This window comes from Streptopelia decaocto (assembly GCF_964273445.1).
Source record: "Streptopelia decaocto genome assembly, chromosome: 11".
NCBI classification, from domain to species: Eukaryota; Metazoa; Chordata; class Aves; order Columbiformes; family Columbidae; genus Streptopelia; species Streptopelia decaocto.
The window spans coordinates 4,011,781-4,023,389 of NC_138666.1; the positions used below are offsets into that span (position 1 = coordinate 4,011,781).

At 38.9% G+C, this 11,609-nt stretch overlaps 1 long non-coding RNA gene across 2 annotated transcripts in view; it reads left to right on the forward strand.

Annotated features, from left to right (window-relative positions):
• Positions 1 to 10,770, forward strand: part of LOC309444496 — a 36,451-nt gene extending 25,681 nt beyond the window's left edge. The window contains exons 5-8 of one of the 2 annotated variants that reach the window (XR_014185054.1): positions 554 to 695; positions 4,727 to 4,890; positions 7,258 to 7,364; positions 9,342 to 10,770. This is a non-coding gene — a long non-coding RNA (uncharacterized lncRNA). The remainder of the gene's footprint in view (positions 1 to 553; positions 696 to 4,726; positions 4,891 to 7,257; positions 7,365 to 9,341) is intronic. The other variant, XR_014185055.1, reaches the window with a different exon arrangement.
• The last annotated feature ends 839 nt before the right edge of the window (positions 10,771 to 11,609 follow it).

Below are 11,609 nucleotides of genomic sequence, written 5' to 3' on the forward strand. Positions count from 1 at the left end.
AGTTTTTACTTTCAGAGGAGAAGACTTGATTTACACTACAGAAAGAGCACGGCAAGCATGAGAAAATTATTTGCCCTTCCTCCTGCCAGGCATCCATTTCCTTTTCACTGCTGCTAACAATGCGCTAACTATTTATGCATTTGTCAAAGGATCCCAACATAAGAAAACTATATTTAAATCACTTCACTACAAAGTGAAAACACAAGGTAATGATTCAGACTCTATTTAAGTAATAATAATATTTGTACAGACTGCCTGGCGAGCGTGCTGGTAGGTGGCAGGAGCTCAGTACAGTCCTGAAGGGTCAGCAGTAACAAGAAATCTGAAATAGCATTTAATTTTCTTCTTTAAAAAATAGCTTTTAATTTAAGACCCTGAAATATGCACAAGAATGTGTCATTTCCCCTGATTAAAGCCTGATTTCACTGCATTTTTCAATGAAGCTGAAAACGAGGTGGCTTTATTTGCAGAAGGAGATTCAGGGGGCCTTGCAAGCGCCCAAGACAGAAATTTATTTGTCTACATGCAATGAGTTACTTTGCTTGTTTTGCAGGTTTCCACCCTCAGTCATGGGCTAGAACTAACTGGAAGCCAGGCTGCCCAGCCCAGTGCTGAGGACGGGAGGAGGTGGAAGCAAACCGGGCCGCCGGCTGTGCAGAGCTGCTGGGACTGGGGCACATTGGCACAGTAACGAGGTGACGCGCCATGTGGCTCCACAAACCACATAAATCCCTCTGCTGTCAGCCCTGCTCTTCTCACAAGCTATGTATTGGCATAACCTCACCTTCAAAAATTCAGAAATCAAATATTTTAACCATTTATATAAAGCCCACTCATATAATAGAGTCAACGTGTCTTATCAAACAACAGTATCTTTCACTGGATTCTTGAGAGGATGGACCAAAACACTGATGCTTATGTGCTCCTCGTTTTGGCCACTGAACAAAGCATTTTGTACTCAATTTAAGGACAGATTTGCAAACTGTTTAGGAAGGCTGATTGGTAGAAAGAACATATTTACGCATGGAAAGAGTCGCTTCTACCTGCCTCCTCAAGCAGCACTCACCTTTTGCTTTCAAACTGGATAACTTCAAACAGTCTCAAGTACCTGTTGTACCCCTAGGTTGTCTGTAAGTCTGACCCTCTAAAATCCAGACTTTTTGCAGCAGATGACAACTGCAGATAAAAATACAGACCTGCCAAACTCCTCCCCGTCTCACCGAGAACTGTAAAACCAACAAAATAAGCACAATCACTCAACCACATAAACACATCTAAATGACAGCGCCAACTATATTGACAGAGCACCATTTTGTTAGCTCCTGTTCACGTCTTGTCCTATTTCTTTTTCTATGCTGCAATTATTTAGATTACCTTTTTCTGTGTTCCTTATGACGTTCAATTTTCTTTCCCAACTTTCATAAGGTACAAGGGGCTCAGGACACTATAATTCTTCAGCTAAATAATAGCAACATGTTAATACTGGTGGGCAAGAAATGTAATAGAGGCCAGAATAGATTTATTAGCTATCAAATCTGAGCTCGAGAGTGAATGAATACTTTTCTTTTCTTGGTACAAACACTCAAAGCCTTAAGTATCTTGTGAGGTTTAAACAATAACTGGAAGACTATGAACCAGCAGTGATTCCATTAAAGCTTTGCCCCAAAGGAAAATTAAGACTTATTTTCTTCCTCTTGTTGGGGAATGGAGCACTTCAATACCGTGTGTGTTTTTCACTTAATGCATATATCAATATACTTTTAAAAGCATTATTTCTAGCAGGAAAAGCTGTGCCTGGGCAAGATCATTCTGATTAGGCTGTACATACAGCTTATCCAAAAGTTTGTAACCCTGGTACATACCTGGGTACTGGTAGGAAAGTTACACAGCAAAATGCTTTATCTTTTCACCTGACCAAAGAGAAGCAGCAAATGAAACACATGGGTAATTCAAAACACCGTTCATTTTCCAGCAGATCAAATACAACATGACCTAATGCAATGGTCTGCAATAAACAAACTCTAATATGGAAGAAGCAGGGAGAGAAGTTTTTTTCTTGTTCTCTCAGGAAAAAAAAGACACATATATCAAAATCCCCAAATGCTAAAAATATCTTATTGAGGTAGATACTGACTCTTTAATGGAATATTAGTTCCTTCAACTTAGTTTAGTTTCCTCTAAGCATTTTGCAGTTAGCAGTACAATGCTATTCATGTGATGTGAAAACCCATCCTGTTTAAGAAATGTTACACAAGGATTTTACATCACCATTTTTTTTACCTGCAGTAAATCACAGTGATATCAACAGAAATCCTGACAAAAACAAATCCCAACCCTCCAACACGATGCTTAATTGCAAAATACAACCTGACTGTAAACTTATTCTTACTTCAATCCGGTTAAAATATTGTGCAACATATTTCTAAATTTTTAAGTGTGAATTTCCCCAAATCATTACTTTACATGTTAGAGGAAGAGAAACGCAGGAGCGATTCCCTCTGGAGACGCCCTGGTGCCCAGGTAAGAGTCTGACCCGTTGCAGTGGAGCGGAGATGCACATCTGGCTGTGAACTCCTGCAGAACATCTCCTATCGCTCGCTTCTCCTTTGGATGTAATTTTATTAACTTCAGAACAAATCTGCAGAAATCTAGCTAAGCTAACAACACCAACAGGGCCTTTGTTTTGATTGCTGATTGAAAGATGTTATAACTGATTCTGACGCGAATGAATTTACATTGATCCGCTGTTACGCATGGTAATCGGAGGCAAGGTGGGACCATTCCCAGCTTTGCTGGAGCTGAGGTCCTCCCAGCTGCTTTCTACATAATGCAAAACAAATACATTAGCTTGTAAGAAGTGGAATGTTTTCCCAAGGCCTCTTTCCCATATTGTTAATTAACTGAAAACCCATTAGTTTTCAAGGGGCTTCCTCAGCAAGTTGGGAGTCACATCCCATGTCACACCGTATAGAACCCCCGAGATTTACTCTGTGAGCATGTGCCACTTGCTTCCGAACACCCGCCTTCACGCCCAGCTTAGGCTTCATTCAAGTTTTGCACCCTCCAGCTTTGTTCACTTCTCACCAATTCTTGTCTTAAATGGCCCAAGCAAAGATCTCAAACTTTATTTACCTTGTAACCTGTCACTGTGATAAAAAAACTAAAGCCTTTTCCAAAGTTCAAGGAAGAGACAAGACTTGTTTAGTTTTCCCTGGCAGCTACTTCTGCTTTGCAAACCCCATTCAAATGCAGACAGTTACTTTTGAAGACTGAGACTAGGTGTTAAATTGAGATTATGGTAAACAGCAGATTTCTTTGGTCGGTGAAGAAATTATTTCATGAAGACACAAGAGAATTAAGCAGAGTTTCATGTCACTTACTGTATGTGCTGATCAGAGAGTGAATGATGAGTTTCTTGCTGTGGACAGCTGCTCTGTGGAATACTGTGCTGGCTTCAGCTGGAAAAAAATAATCATGCTTTAAAATGGAAAAAAACACCCCAAACTTCTTAGCCCTTTTGTGCAAAAAATAAACAGGTCTTTCTTGCCAGATTTATTATTCTATTTACATGCTGCCTGAATGTGTCTAAAAACAGTTTGAAATTTTTTTCTTCTGTATCTCATTTCACGATCACTGTGACAGCTTGCTCCTGTCAAAGAGAAAAGACCGTCTTTCTCTTTATTATACTCACCAATGCTGAGATCTAGGACTTTCTTAGTCTGAAGGGAATGCCACTTTGGTTGATGAGGTCTATATCATTCTAGCTATGTTGGGTACCAAGTTACGAGTATGCACAAGAGATTTTAAACATTACTTCTATAGAGTAAAAGAACAAGCAGGTGTTCTCCACAATGTTTTATTTGGTACTGTTAATTAGCATTAGCAATTATAGCTTCTGCATGCTACTTGGTAGTTATACTTAATAGACAAAAAGGCAAATGCTACAGATCAGATTTCCACGTCTATGTTAAAAAAATAAGAAAATGGAAGAAGGGCTGGACTTTCCTGCAAACAGCTGACGTTCTGGTGGGGGTCCACCTCCTCCTGGTGAGCTGGAACTAAACTTCTGCCAGGCAGACAACGTGCAGCTTGGGAGCTGAAGAGCACGTGGCCTCTCAGAGACGCCAAGGGACAAGTGGGAGAAGAGTCTGAAATCTTCTCCTCTTTGACCACAAATATGAAACTGTCCATGTTTCTCCTCTCCAAAGCAGGGGTTGGATGGCCAGTGCTGTGCAGCCATCGACTCCCTCTGTTGGCTGCATCTCCGTCCTCCGTCTCACGGCTTTCAGATGGCATGCACACGCTATTCCGAGCAGCACAGACTGTCAGCTGCTTATCTGGTGTATGATGTGACGAGTGAAGTGCCACATGGTTGAACACCAGGAAACATATTGCTCGCTTTCACTATCAATGACCTAGAGGGAAGAATATGCGAGAGAGGAAATTTGCGGTGATAAAGTGGGGCTGGGACGGGGAAGCAGGTCTAAACAATGAAAGAGCTTGACAAAGAAAGTGACTGCAAACTTCAAAGATTAAATGCTTGGCCTATACGAAATAGGGTGCTGCCTATTTAACTTGAATAAAACACGAATAGACAAGGCTAGTGCAGCAACATGATCAGAAAGTAGAATATGAAGTTTTAACAGGAGTTAAAAAGCTGACATTTACAGAAGTGAGTATCTTTCTACTTGTCAAAACTCTTAGCAAACCCTGTGCTTTCTCCTAGGTTTTCTGCATCATTATGCACGTGATGTCACTTCTAATAATGAAGTTCAAGCCAGTTTCCAGCCCTGGGCACACAGAGCACACGTGTAGAGAGGTGACTTCTGCAGGACCATGTCTTCTCATTGCAAGTCAACCAGCATCTGAGCTCAGCCTCAGTTCCACAAGGTGAGAAACAGCTTTGAGTGCACACAACCAGCCTTGAGCCATAGGTACAAGGGAAATTAATGAAGGAAACACCCCCTCCTGTGCCCTAAATTGCTAATTTCAATGCACCCACTGCATCAGGGCTGGCTGAGAGCCCCCAGCCCAGTGGCATTGCTAATGCTACTCTTGCTGTTATGATCAAATAATATTAATAACAGGACTTAAATTTATGTCATCTTGGAACCCTTGTATTTCTATTCTGCATGCAGACACTTACCTTATAGAGCAAATGCTGCTGAAAAACATACAGATGTTCAGAGACATCTTATCCAACCCAGAATCATCCAGCCATTTTACTGGGGAAAACTGATCAAGGAGGGGAATTTAGGTTGAAATCAGAAAAATATGATACTTACTCTGTAGAAAAGCTCTTTGTCCTATATAATCAAAAGTGCTAGCAGAACATCATATTCAAATGCAGGAGACACTTGGGCTTTCTATTATTCTCTGCTATGTAGTTATTAAGTAGCCATATTATCATACAGCTATGCTCTCAAATCTATTAAAGGGGCTTCATCTAAAACTTGGAACCCACCAGGAGATTAGGTTATCTGAACGTATATCATGCACTGAATTTGTTCTCTGTAGTCAGGGTTCAGAACAGAAGCTTAATTTTAAGGGAAATCAAATTAACCTATACTCAAAACTAAATGCTCTCTGATGCACTTTACTGATTCTGGTTTAAACCAAATTTCAATGTGGTTCTGAATAGTGGCTATTGCTTTTGAGAAGTGTACTTTAGGACGATTCCGATTTAGCACAAACAGGTTAAGTCCATTTTCAAGAATTTTCTTGCTACTGAAATTCCTTACTACTATTTAAAATATTAGCGCCACATTTATTTCCTTATGCTGAAAAAAATTAAGTATAAGGTGATTAAACCAGAGGAAGATAAACATCTTCCTTTGCCAGTAACGTGGTTTCATTTGTCCCACAGTACCATCCTTTTTCTTTGTTAAAATGGTATCTTCTAGGCATGTATCTTGGCATATTAATAAAAAATAAATTGGAGGTTGAGGCTGATTAAAACTGAAAGTAAGCCTTGATCTGGCATGTTATTTTGATTGGGTTTTCAAAGTTCACATAGATCTAGTTCCAACTCATGTTATGCATGGTATATATCTTCTTGGTTGAACAATTACATTATTCTAAACAATTATATTGTTATGACACACATAATGCATGGCTCCTGAGCATTAAGTTCTTTAATGATGGCAGGCTGTAAAGTGGTGCAGTTCACTTTTAAAAGGTCATGTATCTTTTTTCAGTAGATTAACATTTTATCTTTTAATGGTGTTAAGAAAAGGTCAAAGATTCTAACAGATGGAATATGGAAAGCTTCTGTTGAAGAAGATCAATGTGTTAAGCATCAATCTAAGTCCAGAAACACAGCCATTTAATGACTGTTGTTCTTGTTTTATTTTAAATTATCACTGTCTCGACTGTTTGAATGCTAAAATTACATTTTCATATTTAAAAGAAATGGACCGTCAAAATCTGACACAGATATCTATGTTTGTGTTGTATTTTCAAGAATAATTCTTAATTGTACAAAACAAGAAAAGTTCCCTAAATAATTAGCTTACCCTTAGGCTAATGGCCTGTCACTTTGACATCCAAATGAACGCAGCAGAATGATCCCCAACAACAACGCGGAAGATAATTTTATATTGGTTTAACTGAATAAGTTTGCAACAATTTAAATGGATATATGCTCTCAAGTAAAGTCTCCTCTGCGTAACGTGCTGTTGATATTTTAATATAGGTGGTATTAAACTTATGATGATATTTTTCAAGAAGGACATATTTAGGTGCTAGATCTTTCTGAGAGTATTCTATTATCATTTTTAGACCCAGATTCTGTTAGAGAATAAAGTCTAAGCATTTCAGTTGTTCCAGTAACTTCAGAACTCAAGGGAAGAAAGTGCAATGTGTCTGCAGGAGACTGTAAGCTCCTCTGTCTACTTTTATAAAATAACTAGTATGACAGAGTAACGTGATTGGTTTTCTGTGTGCTAAAGTAAACACAAATATAAGAAATAACAGTAGGGGGTCAAGCTGCTTTGTAGAAATTCATCAGACAGCTTCTAAAGATTGGCAAGCTTATGTGTCTGCAGTGCGTATGTGCATTTTTCAAATTTACTTGTATTTCAAGTTCCTATTATCCCCTTGAGCCAGGCCTGCTCCCCACAAAAGGGTTTCAGCAAGGTAAAACTCTAGTGGAATTAGGGATTCTCCCCAGGGTCCTTGGACAGAACTGCTATTCAGCAACAGGAAGTGAATTCGCACTGAATTCTCCATCTTGGCTTACGCATTCCTACATTTTAGGAGCAAATACACTCTGCAGATATGACTCTTTGATTGCTACACATGAGAATAAAATGGCGAGCGTTGGGAGTCAGCTGGATCTTGCTGCCAGTGTTGTTCTTTCTCAGGTAAATGCATAACAATATTTTGATAAACTACTAAACAAGCTAAACCAGATTCAGAGTTTACAAGGATATCTATATTTTCAGAAAAATTACTAAGCAATATTAACTGGATGTATTTAAGCACAATCCGTCCACACACACAAATCAATAAAATATTTGTTGCTCAGGCCACAATAGCTAAAGGATTAAAAGACAAGTTCAAAGAATTGCCTGATATTTTGTAGTTTAGCCTCATGATAGGAGGAAGCTTAAAAACTTCCAGTTTCTATTATAAGGCAAGTCAAGGCCACTTTTTAAATGTTTTTCAAGGACTTTTCATAAATCCCATGCTGCATAGAGTTTGTCGTCTTCTATGTGCTGGGACCTAGGAGGTAGATTGTCCTTTACTTGGATATAAGGATCCATATAGTTGCCTCCTATACATCTTTTTCACTCCGTGCAGGTGGGACAGAGAGTTCTTACCCTTCCAGTGTGAGGAAATTATCCCATTTCTCACAACCGATCGGAGAAACTGAAGTTTTCCTCAGAACAAACACTATGTTCAAAACGGACTGTGTAAAGTATGAGGTTTTGCTTTTATTTATAGATATTTACTTTAGAATTGAACTGCACATACCAATGGTTGTAAGTGCTATCAGCTTCACCATTAGTTAAGACTGTTCTAAAGTAAAACCTCGTTCTAGTTCCCAGGTGAAGAACAGGCACATCCTGAGGCCAATACAAGTTAACTATTTGGACTAGTGGAGGCAGAAAATTCCCAAACTGCCAAGAGAAGTTGCTCCTTCTCTTCCCAGTGCTAAGGAGGTTTCAGCAAAGGGGCTGGTGTTCATTTCAAATACCAGAGCATGGTTTGACAGCCGCTGTCTTTTGGGTAGGACAGTCTTTGGGAATTCAGTAACCATAAATTCTATTTCAACATTTACTGATTCCAACACCCACAGTAAAGTTTTGAACTAACTAAACCAGCTGCCAGATTTCCATCAACTTTAGTTCTACTGGATCTGAAATACAGCCTCACAAACAGCTCTGAAAAGGGGACAATTTCAGCACAAAAAGACAATGGAAGTAAGCAGTAGATGCTGCTGGCTGTTTATCTAGTAGTAATTAGGAACTTAAGAGGTTGGCTTAAAATTCTCATCTCAGTAGGTGAAATATTCAAGCAAATCCTTGTGTTCCTTTACTTGCTGTAACCACTACATTTTTAAAACAGAACATAAACCCAGGTCATCCCAAGTGTCACCTTGAACCTGAGAAAGACACAACTTCTCTCTCTGGGTTAGACAAGCTCAAGCAACAAAGCCAGACACTGCAAACATGCTAAAACCAACACTCAGTCCATAACTCCCTGTTTCACATTTGGGTGGCGTAGGACAGCCAAAGGAGAAGCCTTCACAAGCCTTAGAACAGTTTGGTGGGAACAGACCCATCACTGAAGGGCAGTGCCACATGCTGACCGCTCATGATGGCAGGACAGAAGACAGCTGCAAAAGTACGATAGCTAGCTGGACCATACAAGAAACGGGCTCTCTGCTTTATTCTAAAATTAGTGGTAACCAACGACAAAAGCCGTAATATTTTCCCACTACCTTCAGATAGTCAGAGATGACGTAAACACAAGACAGAAGTTTATGAAGCCAGAATGCCACAAAATTACTACTCCAACCACAAACTCTGTAAGCCACTGCAGGTAAAATGTAAGTATGGAAAAGTATAAAGTATTGATTTACTCTGTTTCAAATTACTATTTAACTGTGGTGTTTCCACAGGTGGTATAGGATCTGAGAGACGGGATGTTTCCTTTCCGTTGCTACTCAGTAGCAGTAGAGGCTAAAATATATTCCTGTAAACAGCTCTAGCATGCTGGCATTCTCCCTGAATTTGCACGAAGGCAAACACACAGGAGCCTGAAAAAAAGAGTATTAACGTATACAGATTAAATGGACTCCAACCTGCTTTCTCTCCTGTGTCTTTGCTCTGCAGAGCTGGCAAGAGCAGCAGCAGTAAACACTCAGGTTTTGTCACTTGAGTCAGCACATATAATTCTTCATACACGTAGGAACTAGCTCTGCTGCAGAAGAAAATACCATTTTCACAATAACTTTTCACAGTGGAACTGTGCCTTAAATCAAACAAGCAAGAACTGAGTCAGCTCAGTGGCAGAGCAACAACAATTTGATCTGCTACGTGGCAAGCTTTGGTTTGGAGATACTGAACAATTCTTCATCCCGGGCCCCGGGCTTGTAAGTATGACAGAAGATGATGCAATGTGTTCTGACTGGGAGAAAAGGAACAGTCATGCCTCTCTTGAGAAACCCTTTGTGCAGAAAAATTTATTGTGTGCCCCCAGGTGCAAAGGCTATGGATGAAATGCAACTCAATAAAGACAAGCCAAGGTGTTTCCAGAGAGCTAATGAACGTTTTTGTATTTGCACTTAGTCAGATAAAGCAGTGGTTTCCAGTTGAGCAAGGAGACAACAACCACATGAGTATGATTGCTACGTGATAACAAATGCTCCCAGAGTTGTTTTAAGCCCCATGTGTTGTTTTTGTTTGGTAAAAAGATAATCTTATTAATGAAATCTAATCAGTACTCCCACCTTTATGCTTCCCTTACTTTTTTTTAAAGTCCTTTTTGAGAGGAGCTCTATTTCTTTTATGAGGGTCACCCTGTCTTTTAAGCAGAGTAGTAGTTTTATAATTTCTACATCTACAGAGCATAGTCCTGCATACTCTTTACTTCCCATTCTATAAAATGTTAAGAAAGTCTACTGAGATGTGCAGTGATTTTATAATTTATGTGTTCTGTTTGATTTCTGTGTTCAAGTGCAGCTGATGAGATGCATAAAAGAAATGGCTAACATCTTACTGCCTGCAGACAGAACATCAACATGAGCACTAGGAATTCGTAACACCTATGGAAAGAAGCGTTGCATATATGCAATGACACATAAGAGAATATTTTTAAGGAGTGCCCCTTACAGCACCCAGTCAAGCTTCTGAAAGGATTATTCATTATAAACCATGCTGGCTTGATAATGAATTCTGATAGAGCACGTGATGTTAATTCGGCTATTCCTTTATCTTTTACTTTTGGACTTAAAAAAAAATATATATATATATATATATATTTTTTTTTTTTAAGCTTCTGAGTACTTCTGTGATCTGATTTCTTACACCCTGCAGGGGACAGCATTGGGTAAAGAAAAGTAGAAATCATATGATAAAGAAGCATTTGCTTTCAATTATCAAATTATACTTTGCTAATTGAGATACAAAAAAGTGGGTTTTTTTGGTTTTTGTTTTTGTTTTGTTTTTTTTTTTTTTTTTTCAGGTTGGCACAAATCCTCTCTCTCTCTTCACCCTTAAACTCTTCTGAATTACTAATCAAAATTATTTTGGTCACATAGTTCATTCCGCTATCAGTAGCGAGAAAGATTTCCAACAATTCGTTGTTGTCAGCATTACTAAGGAAGAAGAAACGCTGCACAGTATTGTTATAACTTAGGACTTTCTTCTCATGGCAGGCTGTGTAACACTGTTTTTCAGCACCCTCTGTGGTGTCAACATTGGTATCAGTTTGCAGGGAAAAAAAATTGCTTTTATACCATTGTCCTTTCATTAGAATATATATGTATGCGGACACAGACAATCCCATCAATTTTGTCTATAAATGTGCATGTAAATGCAAGTCGAAGTGTTTGCTTTTATTTGCCTCAGCCATTGTTGCAAAAATAAGGGTGTTTCCTCCCTCACAAATAAACCCGCATTTAAAAGCAATACTGCAAAAGGTAGATGGTAGCCTTGTTTATTTTGGACAGATGCAAAGAAGTATCTCTGAACTTCTGCCAGTGATCAAAGGAACTGATGATGTAGAACAGATTCATGGGCCATGTCCTATCAGCCTGCACTTTACCCGTCATCCATCATCCAAACCCTAAGCCTTTTTCTGAGTGATGATTGCACCCTAAACACATAAAATTAATCACCACTCTAGCCTGGCCAGGTGTCTTGCCTCCAGAAATTATCTCATTGCAGCAAAAGAACTGCTCGAATCTGATATCTGTACTGTAAATTAATTTAAAGAATTCTGCATAGTAACACTAAGATTGATTTACATATCTGAAAAGTTTCTAGTTTCACAAAGCCAATATAAATTCTTGGAGAAATATGTAATTGGAAAAAAAAAATGGGTTGATCATAAAATCAGGGCATCTGAATATTTATCAGCTCCTGGAATTTTCAGTTGAT